The following is an 11,304-nucleotide window of genomic DNA, read 5'->3' on the forward strand; positions in this document are numbered from 1 at the left end:
GAAGCAGCCTTCCTACAAAGCTGGTTAATCAGTGACAAGGTAGAGCATCACCCCAGGACAAAGCTCATTCCAGCTTCCCCCCATGGAAGGCAGCCAGAAAGGTTCATGGCCCTGACCTTGGACCTTTCCTTTCTGGCATAGCTAGGACATCGAGTATTGAGGCCTGCTGGGTTCATCTTTAGTGCTGTGAGTCACATTTAATTTATGTCCATTAGCAAGTCTTGAATGTAATATTGGTCATCTAGGCACAGAATGTGCCTAGATAATTTCTAAACCATTCAGAACTAGTCCAGTTCTCAGGGGAGGGTCTATTTTTTAAAACTCTTTTATTGAGGTATAATTTATATACTATGAAATTCACCCATTTTAAGTGTCTAATTCAAAGATTGTCAGCAAATTTACAGTGGTGCAAGGATCACTATAATCAAATTTTAGAACATATCTATCACTCTTAAAATATTCCTCATGTTCATCTGTAGTCAGTCCCCATTCCCATGCCCAACCTCAGGAAACCACTAATCAGCATTCTCGATCTCTATAGATTTGCTTTATATGGGCATTTCATATAAATGAAATCGTAAAATATATGGTCTTTCTGTCCAGGGTGTTTTTGTTTGTTTGTTTGTTTGTTTTTTAAGATTTTATTTATTTATTTGACAGAGAGATCACAAGTAGACAGAGAGGCAGACAGAGAGAGAGAGAGAGAGGGAAGCAGGCTCCCTGCTGAGCAGAGAGCCCGATTCGGGCCTCGATCCCAGGACCCTGAGGTCATGACCCGAGCCGAACGCAGCGGCTTAACCCACTGAGCCACCCAGGCGCCCTGTCCAGAGGTTTTTTTTAAGCTTCACATAATTTTTTGAGGTTCATTCATTTTTTAGCATGTAACAATACTTCCTTTTTATTGCTGAGTAATATTCTATTATACCAATATACCAAATTTTCATTATTCCAACCAGTAGCTGATGGACATTTAGATTGTTTCCTCTTTTTGGTTTTATGAGTAACGCTGCTCTGAGCATTCAAACATGTGTCTGTGTAGACATATAATTTTTTTTTTTAAGATTTTGTTTCTTTATTTGACAGAGAGAGAAAGAGATCACAAGTAAGCAGAGAGGCAGGCAGAGAGAGAGGGGGAAGCAGGCTCCCCACTGAGCAGAGAGCCCGATGTGGGGCTCGATCCCAGGACTCTGAGATCATGACCTGAGCCGAAGGCAGAGGCTTAATCCCCTGAGCCACCCAGGCGCCCCTAGACATATAATTTTATGCCTCATTTTGTGTGTCATGTTTGTACCAAAGAGTGGAATGGCTGGGTTATATGGCAATTTATATTTAACTTTTTCAGAAATTGCCAAATTGTTTTCCCAAGTGACCAGACTGTTTTACAGTCCCATCAGCAATGGATGGTGAAAATTTCTCCCTATTCTTGCAGCCTCTATTGTCTTTTTGTTTATGGCTATCCTTAGTGGGTATGAAGTGGTATCATTCTGGTTTTTAATTTGCATACCTACTGGTTAATGATGTTGAGCATATTGTCACTGTGCTTACTAACCATTCTTACATCTTATATTTAAATTCTTTGCCCATTTTTCTGATTGGGATATTATCATATTATTGAGTTACAAGAGTTCTCTAAAGATTATTTATTTATTTCAGAAAGAGATTGTTTAGTTATTTATTTATTTATTTCAGAAAGAGTATTTCTGAAATAAGATTATTTATTTATTTCTTTCAGAAAGAGAGAGTACACAAGCAGCAGAAGGGAGTGGGGTAGACAGGCAAAGGGAGAGGGAGAAACAGGCTCTCTGCTGAGCAGGGTGCTGGATGTAGGGCTTCATCACAGGACCCTGGGATCATGACCTGAGACAAAGGCAGACACTTAACCAACTCGACTACTCGGGTGCCCCAGACTTCTTTATATATTTTGGACAAAAATTCTTTACCAGATTTATTTTAAACTCAATGAAAATGAGAACACAACATCTCAAAATTTATAGGATGCATGTAAAACAGAACTTGGGGAAGAAATCAGCAATTTTATGACTGGTTCTGAAAAGGAAAAATATCTCAAATCAATAATTTAAACTTCCACCCTAAAGAAAGGAAAAAACAATGGAAAAATTAGTAAATAAAGAGCATAATATGAAACCAAAAAATTGTTCAAATCTATCTGTAATAAAAATAAATGTAGGAGCGCCTGGTTGGCTCAGTGTGTTAAGCCTCTGCCTTCAGCTCAGGTCATGATCTCAGGGTCCTGGGATCAAGTCCCACATCAGGGTCTCTGCTCGACAGGAAGCCTGCTTCCTCCTCTCTCTCTCTCTCTCTCTCTCTCTCTGCTTGCCTCTCTGCCTGCTTGTGCTCTCTCTCTGTCAAATAAATAAATAAAATCTTTAAAAAAAAAATAAATGTAAATGGATCAAGTTCATCAGTCAGAAGACCCAGCCATATCTTATTTCTAATAGAGCTAAAATATAAAATTGCAGAAAAGTTGAGAACAAAAATGGAAAAGTTTCATCAAGAAAATGCTGACAGAGACACCTCGGTGGTTCAGTTGGTTAAGCATTCAACCCTTTATTTCCCCTAAGGTCATGATTTCAGGATGGTGAGATAGAACCTTGCTTTGGACTCTGCACCCTGCATGGAGTCTGCTTGAAATTCTCTCTCTCCCTCTGCCTTTCCCTGCCACACACATGCACATGCATTCTCTCTCTTTCTCAATAAATAAATCAAATCTTAATAAAAAGGAAATACTGACCAAAAAAAATGGTATAGCTATATTTACATCAGATAAAATACAGTTTAAGCCAAAAAAATATTGCTAGGGATAAAGACAGATAATATGTAATGATGAAAGGAAAAAATCATCAAGAAAATATGATAGTCCTAAACTTGTATGTACATAATAACATAACCCCAAAATAGAAAAAAAAAAAAAACAAAAATTAATAGAATTAGAAGAGAAAGAACAAATCCACAATCACAGTAGATTTTAATATTCCATCTTGACATTATATATCAGACTAAAGATCAGTAAAAATACAAAAGATCTGAACACAGTTTAAAAGCTTGATTTAACAATCCTATGTAGAACTCTATACTCTTCAGAAACTACATGTTCTTTTCAAGCAAACAGAAAAATTTTATAAAAATTGTCCCCCTAATAGAATCAGTACAGGCCTCAGTAAACGTCAGATGAGAAGGAGCGTTGAAAATGGAGGAGAAGGAAGTTTCTCAACTCCAGCAGTATTTATGTCTTGGACCTAAACTCTCCTGTGAAACAGTAAGACATCTGAGTTTGTTTGTTTGTTTGTTTAATAGTAAATATGCTGGCACCGTTTGGCATCTGCTTGGAAAAACTTCCTCAAAGTGGGTTGAACTGAGACCTAGAAGACCTGAAGTCCATATGATCTAGAAGAAATTACAGCATCTACTTGAATCTCCATTTCTTTGTGAAGAAAAAATATTAAAATATTAAATATATTAAAAATACTAAAATCCGGGAATATTGCACCTGATCATATCATCATCTAAGCTTATAGTAGTGAAAGTGAAAATGAGATAAAATTTCTTACAAACTGTAAAGTATGGTTTTACAAATGGGAAGGAGCCATGTGATTGTGGCTAAAGGAGTAGAGAATTGAAACTTAGTAATTGGTCTTTTTTTCTTATTTTCTACTGTACTTCTCAAAGTACAAAGGAAAAAAATTGGTAGGAGATGATGAGGGCAGAGATTAATGAAAATAAGACAGATTTGCATATAATTTAGACCCTAACTGTTCATGACGGGTCTGGATAATTGTGGGGCAACTGTGGCTTGTGACTTTATGTTTTGATGGTAATTGGCCTTGTGGAAATAAGTAGTTGAATCTGTTCCAACAGTAAGCTGTTGGGCTCTTTGAGGCTCAGAGAAAAATATCTGCCCTATACACTGGTGGAGAGACTTTACGGGTCAGACTTAAGTGTCCATGACCCTCTCCCAAATTGTTCCATTACCAAGCAAGGCAAGCAAGGCCTTCATCAACTTCTCTTGTAACAAAAACCTGCCCTTCCCCACCTGCCTATACTCTGTGATATTAGTATAACTTTAGAGAAACATCTAGCTATGGACTTCTATGTTCCTCTGGCTGCCACTTAGGTTCAAAGGGAGTAGGCTTCCTTTCCTCCTTCGTTTTCCTGAAACCTCGCTTATTACTGACATTTCAAGCATTTAACTATTGCACTTTTGAGAGGCCCATAGACCCAAATACTCTTTCTTTTTTTGCCAATGACTCAGGGAAAAAAAGGGCTAATTGGGCCCCCAGGGAAAGCACTTGGAAAGAGTCTCTCACTAAGGGTCTCCTCCTCCGTGCAAAAAGTAAAGGCATTGTCCACTCTTTATTGCTATTTTCTGGCCTCTCCTGCCACCACCCAGCTACATGACAGCTGAGTGTTGTTGTCCCATATGAGCAGTTTTCCCATCTACCCTGGAGTCCAATCCTGGCTGAGAGGAAGTAGCCCTTGGATGGAGAATTTACCTGGGATTCTGTCTTATCTATAAAACAGAGTCCTGTGTGTTTCTTTGCCCAGGGAAAGAGATGGAAGGAACAAAGATTAGTAGTAAGTGGTACCTCCAGTCTACACCAAGGCAAACCAATGCCAGCAAAGTGGAAACCAAACTTCTCCTTTGTTCTGAAAAACCATTCACTGCTAATTGGGAAAGGAATTCAATGGCTTGTGCACTCCAGAAACACATATTTTTATTAATGAGATTGCCCCCTAAACCTCAAGAGATCTGGTTTTCAAAAGCAGCCTGTATTTGTTCTCCAAAGCTATTCATGCCTAATTACAGAGGAAATTCACTTGTATGGTAGGGAAGCACATTTTCACCTAATAAGGAAAAAGAAAAGATCTAAGCAAAATGTTTGCTTTTAACAAGATTACTTCATCTAATGAGCATCTTATTATGAATTCTAATGAAAAAAAAGGCAAAAACAGAAAGTGAAAATAATTAAAAAGGATTACAAAAGCCCTGTTGTTGCATAGAAAACTTACAGAAATTAAGCAAGGTCATAAAAGGCATCATTAATACATGACTTTATGTGCTGAACTTGGGTTTGTGAGAAACCTACCTGTTGAGGTAAAGACATTCTCAAGTCCATTATCAAGAAAATGTCACCTACACATGTATTTTTTTCCTCCTCTGCATAGCAATAAAACTCTTCAACCTATCTGATGTGGATTTTTCCTGTTCAAAAGAGACTGAAAAACCTTGCTTCTTATTTAAACACATATACCACTCTTAAAATACGGAGAAACTTTCTTTCCCACGTTGAAGGTCATTGGTGGTATTTTTCTTAGAAACATTGTTAAATACAAACATGAGGCAATCAAAGGAACCATTGTCTGCACTTTTGTTTTTTCCTTCTCCAAATGAAAACATTTATGAAAATATTTAGGTGGGTAAGTCGACTATTGAAATTGTAATGTCCCTGAAGTATTGATTGGGCTTAATTTATTCACATAAGTTTCAAGCCATTCAAAGCCCCATTTCTCTGCCAGAAAAACAGACAGAGCTGTTATTGTACCATCTGGTTTGCATGAGGAATCTCTTGGCATCTCTTAACTGCACATTTTATAAATGCTAAATCCCAGATGGCATTACATTGTAACAGTGGAGAGTTTTAGAAAGGTTTCCAAAAACAAATTCTTTAAAATGTGAACACTGGATAGTCTAAGCAGGGACTATGAATTTAAATTCTACACTTCAATCAGCTGGCTTTATTAGCTAGACAAATATCCTTTTTCTTTTGCCTTTTCCCCTTTCTCCTTAATGAGTGGCTCTGCGAATTGAGGACTTCAATCAATAAACTCATATGACATGAATCCTTACCCAAAGCTTAAGTTCTTAAAACAAATTGCAAGAACAATGATCACTGGGAAACCAATATTTGCTGCCATTTTTTTTTTCAAGATGGCAGAATTTACCACAAGGGAGGTATGTTTTAGCACCCTTTAGCAGATCATCAAATACCATCAAAACCATTCAGTTCTCTCAAAGCTGATAGTTGGATTGGAAACCAGGCAAATGTGAACACCATGCATTGTGTTGAAACAAAGTTCTAACACAGTAACGGTTAAGAACACAGATTCTTAAGTCAGAGACTGACAGACACTAAACCAGAAATTAGATTATGCCATTCATTTGGACAGATTACTTCTGAGTTTCATTTCCTTGCCAGTAAAATCAAGAGAAAACTTCACAGAATTATTGCAAGTAATATTATTTACAGGGCTGTTGCAAGTAACTAGATATAGAGTTAGTCTTTGTGAAATACTTCACACAGTGTGTGGTGTGTAGTCATTACTCAGTGAACGTAAATTAGTAGTCATTCTACTGGAAATAGAAGCAGAAGTAGAGTAGAAGCAGAAGTACTACTACTAGAAAAGTAGGAACTCTCTCCCCCTTCTTTAGGTCAATCATAGATGTATAATTACTTCATTTTCTTTTTTTAAGATTTTATTTATTTATTTGACAGAGAGAGATCACAAGTAGGCAGAGTTACAGGCAGAGAGAGAGAGAGAGAGGGAAGCAGGCTCCCTGCCAAGCAGAGAGCCCAATGTGGGGCTCCAATCCCAGAACCCTGAGACCATAACCTGAACTGAAGTAAAAGGTTTAACACACTGAGCCACTCAGGCACCCCTAATTACTGCATTTTCTTAAAACTTCTCTGCATTTTTTCCTAAGTAACAATAACTAGGACTCGGTTTTTTTGGTCCTATCCCCATGTTACAGTAAAATGAGAACATATGTATTTGTCTTCTAGGGCTACCACAATAAAGTGCCTCAAACTTGGTGACTGAGCCAACAGAATTTTTTTCTTATAGTTCTGGAAGTTAGAAATCTGAAATCAAAGTGTGAGCAGGGTTGGCTCCTCCTAAGGGCTATGAGGGACTGCTCTGGGCCTCTGTCCTTGGCTTATAGGTGGCCATCTTCTTGTGTCTTCACATTGTCTTCCCTTGGTGTATGTCTGTGCCCAAATTTCCTCTTCTGTTAGGGACAGCAGGCATACTGCATTATGGCCCACTCTAATGATGTCATTTTAAGTTAAATTAGAGGTTCTACCTCTAAATAAAAAGACCTCCAAAGAGCGAGGCTCAGACTGGCATATTGCCATTTCTACCACATTCTGTTGGTCAAACCTGCCAGATTTAGGGGGAAGGAAGGGCACAGGGAATAAGCTGACCTCAAAGCATATAATAAAGGGACAGAAGTATAGGAAGAGGTGGAAGATTGTGACTTGCAACAGATCTCTGCATCAGCTTCAGAACTTTAGTATTTAACATATATTCTATCAACTAAAAGGAATAAACTGCATTGCCAAGGAAACCTTTTCTCTATTTCTGTGGTAACCACTGCCCTAGCTACCTGTGGAGCAATTCATGTGAACACTTGTATATAAATGGATTTTTACGTAGAGCTTTTGAGCCATCTCTGTCATCCTATTCCCTAAGCTTCCCTGTCCTTATATTTACAGGTCACTGAAACTTCGTATGCCTTTGTCTTAGTTCTTTCTGAGCCCATGATTATCAGGAAGCTTATTCAACTTGGATCTCTCTAAAGAACCAAAGGGGGAAATGACATTAACAATGTAGAGTTACAGTGTTAAAGGAACTACCATATGATGTTCATGAACATTCTCATTGACATAGTCTAACTTATTTTCCCAAGTTAAATTCATATCTGACATTTGAAAGCTATTTTAAGTGCTATTAGCATAGCTGGTAGAAGTTTCTAGACTTCTTATTTATCTTATACTGCTAAATTCTAATTAATGCCATCTTGTACTTCTAAAGCTAACTGAAACTGCAGGAGAAGCACGGAGTTTTAAAACACCCCCTCATACATGCACAGACACGCACACAGAGAGGGAGAAAGAGAGATTTCTCTCTCATAATGAATTAAGAGCTTGGGAATGGACATCGAGTCCTAGTTTATCACTGGAGCTCTGCTGCTAATTTTCCATATGATCTTGAGCAAGTTACTAAACCTCTTAGGCATCATTTCTGCATTTTACAATAGGGATATGGACTTTGGAAGCCTCATGAACCAAATCCACTCATTCGGGTGTTATACCTTTATTTCAGGAAGTTGGAACCCATGAGCCTTTGATTCTTTCTTTGTAATTTTTTATTTTTTTATAAACATATAACATATTATTAGCCCCAGAGGTACAGGTCTGTGAATCGCCAGGTTTACACACTTCACATCACTCACCATAGCACATTACCTCCCCAATGTCCATAACCCCACCAGAGCCTGTGATTCTACAGCTTACACTGTTCACTTAAATATAACTCAGATTTACTGTTACTGCTGTTATCACTTTAAAATTATTTTATTTTATTTAATATTAGGGTCTTTTTTTTTTTAAGATTTTATTTATTTATTTGACAGAGAGAAACTCAGTGAGAGAAGGAACACAAGCAGGGGGAGTGGGAGAGCAAGAAGCAGACTTCCTGCCAAGCAGGGAGCCTGATGCGGAACTCGATCCCAAGACGCTGAGTTCATGATCTGAGCGAAAGGCAGATGCTTTAATGACTGGGCCACTCAGGTGCCCCTGAAGTTATTTTGTTATTTTATCACAAGACAATTCAATCAACACAGAAAAAAATAAAGTCAGAAAACAGGAGTTTCCCACCTCCCTATTCCTACGGATGATACAGTACATACATTTATAACCAGTAGTAGAACGAGAGCACAAACAAATCAGAACCAACAACAGTTATAAATGGCGAGCATAGCTGGACTGGGCTGGACCGCCTAAAGACCTTCATGTTCTCCTTCCCTGGGTAACACGGTTAGCTTGCCAGAAATGCCTTCCTGGCTTTTCAGTGCAAATGCACATTTATATACCCATGCACGGACACATAAATGTATAGACACACACACACAGTTTCTTTCTTTTTTTAAAGTAAAATATGAAAACAATTATACACCTCCAAGCTCCGATTTCATTGTGGACATCTTCAATATCAGCCTCCACAGATCACCTGAATCCACAGATCCATCTTAGTATTTGAAGATGGTTCATCTAACCATCTCCTGATGATAACATTTAGGCTGTATTCTATTAATATGTCCATATTGTAGAAAATAAGACAACAAGCTTGGAATTTAAGAATTTTAAACTGTTGTTTGTAAGAACTGGTTTTCAGAAGTAAGAAGGGCACCTGCCCAAATGGGGCAACAACATTCTTGGTCCTATGCATAACAACCCAAAGTTCCCTTCAAGAAATGCCTGGCGATTAGCAAGAGGTAAGTCACCTCAAGACATTCCAGGAGAGACCCATTCGGAGAGAAGAGGAAATACCTTGTAGTGATTAGCGAAGTGTGCTAATGAAATAAGTCTCTGGTGGGCTCACCACCTTCTCCAGCGCCCACAGGGATCCTCCTTCTCTCCATGCCTCCTGCTCAGGGCTTTTGTGTTGCCCTTTCATCTCCCACAACCCCGAGTTTGGGGCTGAGACCAGAGCTGCCCTTCCTAAAGCAAGACCTAACACTCTAGACAAAAAGCACAGCATGGGGGAAGAGGGGAAGAGCCTGGGGGTGGGACCTCAGAAGGTAGAGCAACACATTCGCCTACTGGCTCTCTGCCCACCTTCTGACCAGGTTTCTCAGAATCATCCCTCCACACTCTACTGCCTTCCCATCATAGTCTTAACCATCATGGTAGAATACCTTCACATTTGCAGAACAGGTGTCACTTTTCAGAAAATACACTTCAGAGGAAAGGATTAACTGTTGCTATTGTGCCTCTGCTCGGAATCCAAATTCTTTCACCACGTCTACTCCCAGAAACTTGCTTATCTTGGCTTTTGCTCTGGCCCCCCAATTCCTTATAACAGAATGGGTTAATTCCCATGAAGAAGTTAACTGCTAGCAATCACTCATTGTCTTGCCTCCCTCCCTCCAGGTATTTGCCAAATTTCCTTGATCTTAAGACTCACCTGGAGTGCTTGTTAAACAATACATCCATCCGCTCTGGACGCTTCCCTGAAGCCTGATTCCACAGCTTTTGGGTGAGACCCAGGAATCTGTGCTGTTAATGAGAGATGCATGTGATGTTTTGATCAAGGAGGTTGGGGAAATACTACTCTAACCTACAATTGCATTTCAGACACCTGTAATGGGGAGTGGAGATTACTCCTAAAGTTATACCACAAAGACAACACATAAATCAATAATTGCAAATGTGACCCTGCAACTTGCACAGAATTTGAACATTAATCACCTATTAATAGAACAAGGGTTGCAGACATCTAGGTTCTCAAATTGCAGTGAGAGATGCTGAAAAGATATGTCAATTGGACCTTAGAAAATCTGAGTTCTCAACATGGCTCTGACACTCAGTTGTCAACAGGCTGGGACAAGTTGCTTTGCCTCCTCTTCCCCATGTGTAAACTCCCCACTGGTACAATATGACACTCTTATTTAGATCACTACTCTTTTTGACCCAGAATTTCTACCTCCAGGAATTCATCCTGAATGAACTGGAAAATTGGAAGCTTTTTAATGTCCGTCATTAGAAACAGTTAAACACTGATTTATCTAGACATTGAACATGATGCATCCTTAAAAATGGTAATGGCAATCTTTATGTTTGATAAATAAAATGTCCACCACATGTAAAATAGTAAAAGCTGGTTATGAAACATAACTTAAACTTTGATCCCAAGTTGTTGGTTTTAAGTGTGTGTGGTGTTTGTATAAAAAGTCCATAAAGTTACATACCTAAATCTCAGCAGTGACAAGATTACAGGTAACTATTTCCTTTTCTCTATAGCCTTCTATAATTGCCTACATTTTTTTGCAGTAGGTTTTAACTTTTATACTTGGGGTAAATAATATATTATCCATTTTCTTTTTTTTTTAAGATTTTATTTATTTATTTGACAGATAGAGATCACAAGTAGTCAGAGAGGGAGGCGATGGGGAGGGTGGAAACAGGCTCCCCACTGAGCAGAGAGCCTGAGGTGGGCCTCGATCCCAGGACCCCGAGATCATGACCTGAGCCAAAGTCAGAGGCTTAACCCACTGAGCCACCCAGGCGCCCCTTTAGATCATCCATTTTCTGTAAAGGTTAGTTACCAGGGTAATGTCTCCAATAGCCAGGAGACTAGGGGGGTTACTTAAAGGAAAGGTGGTATGAACAAGAGATATTCATTCCTCAATAAAACCCACCTCCTTCTTTCACTCCACATTGGAGTTGTAAATATTTTGCCCAAAGAAACTAATTTTGCCCAGTGTTATGGAGAAAAACACCAATT

This window comes from Mustela putorius, unplaced genomic scaffold, assembly GCF_011764305.1.
Source record: "Mustela putorius furo isolate JIRA1106 unplaced genomic scaffold, ASM1176430v1.1 tig00004043_pilon_pilon_pilon, whole genome shotgun sequence".
Classification (NCBI taxonomy): Eukaryota; Metazoa; Chordata; class Mammalia; order Carnivora; family Mustelidae; genus Mustela; species Mustela putorius.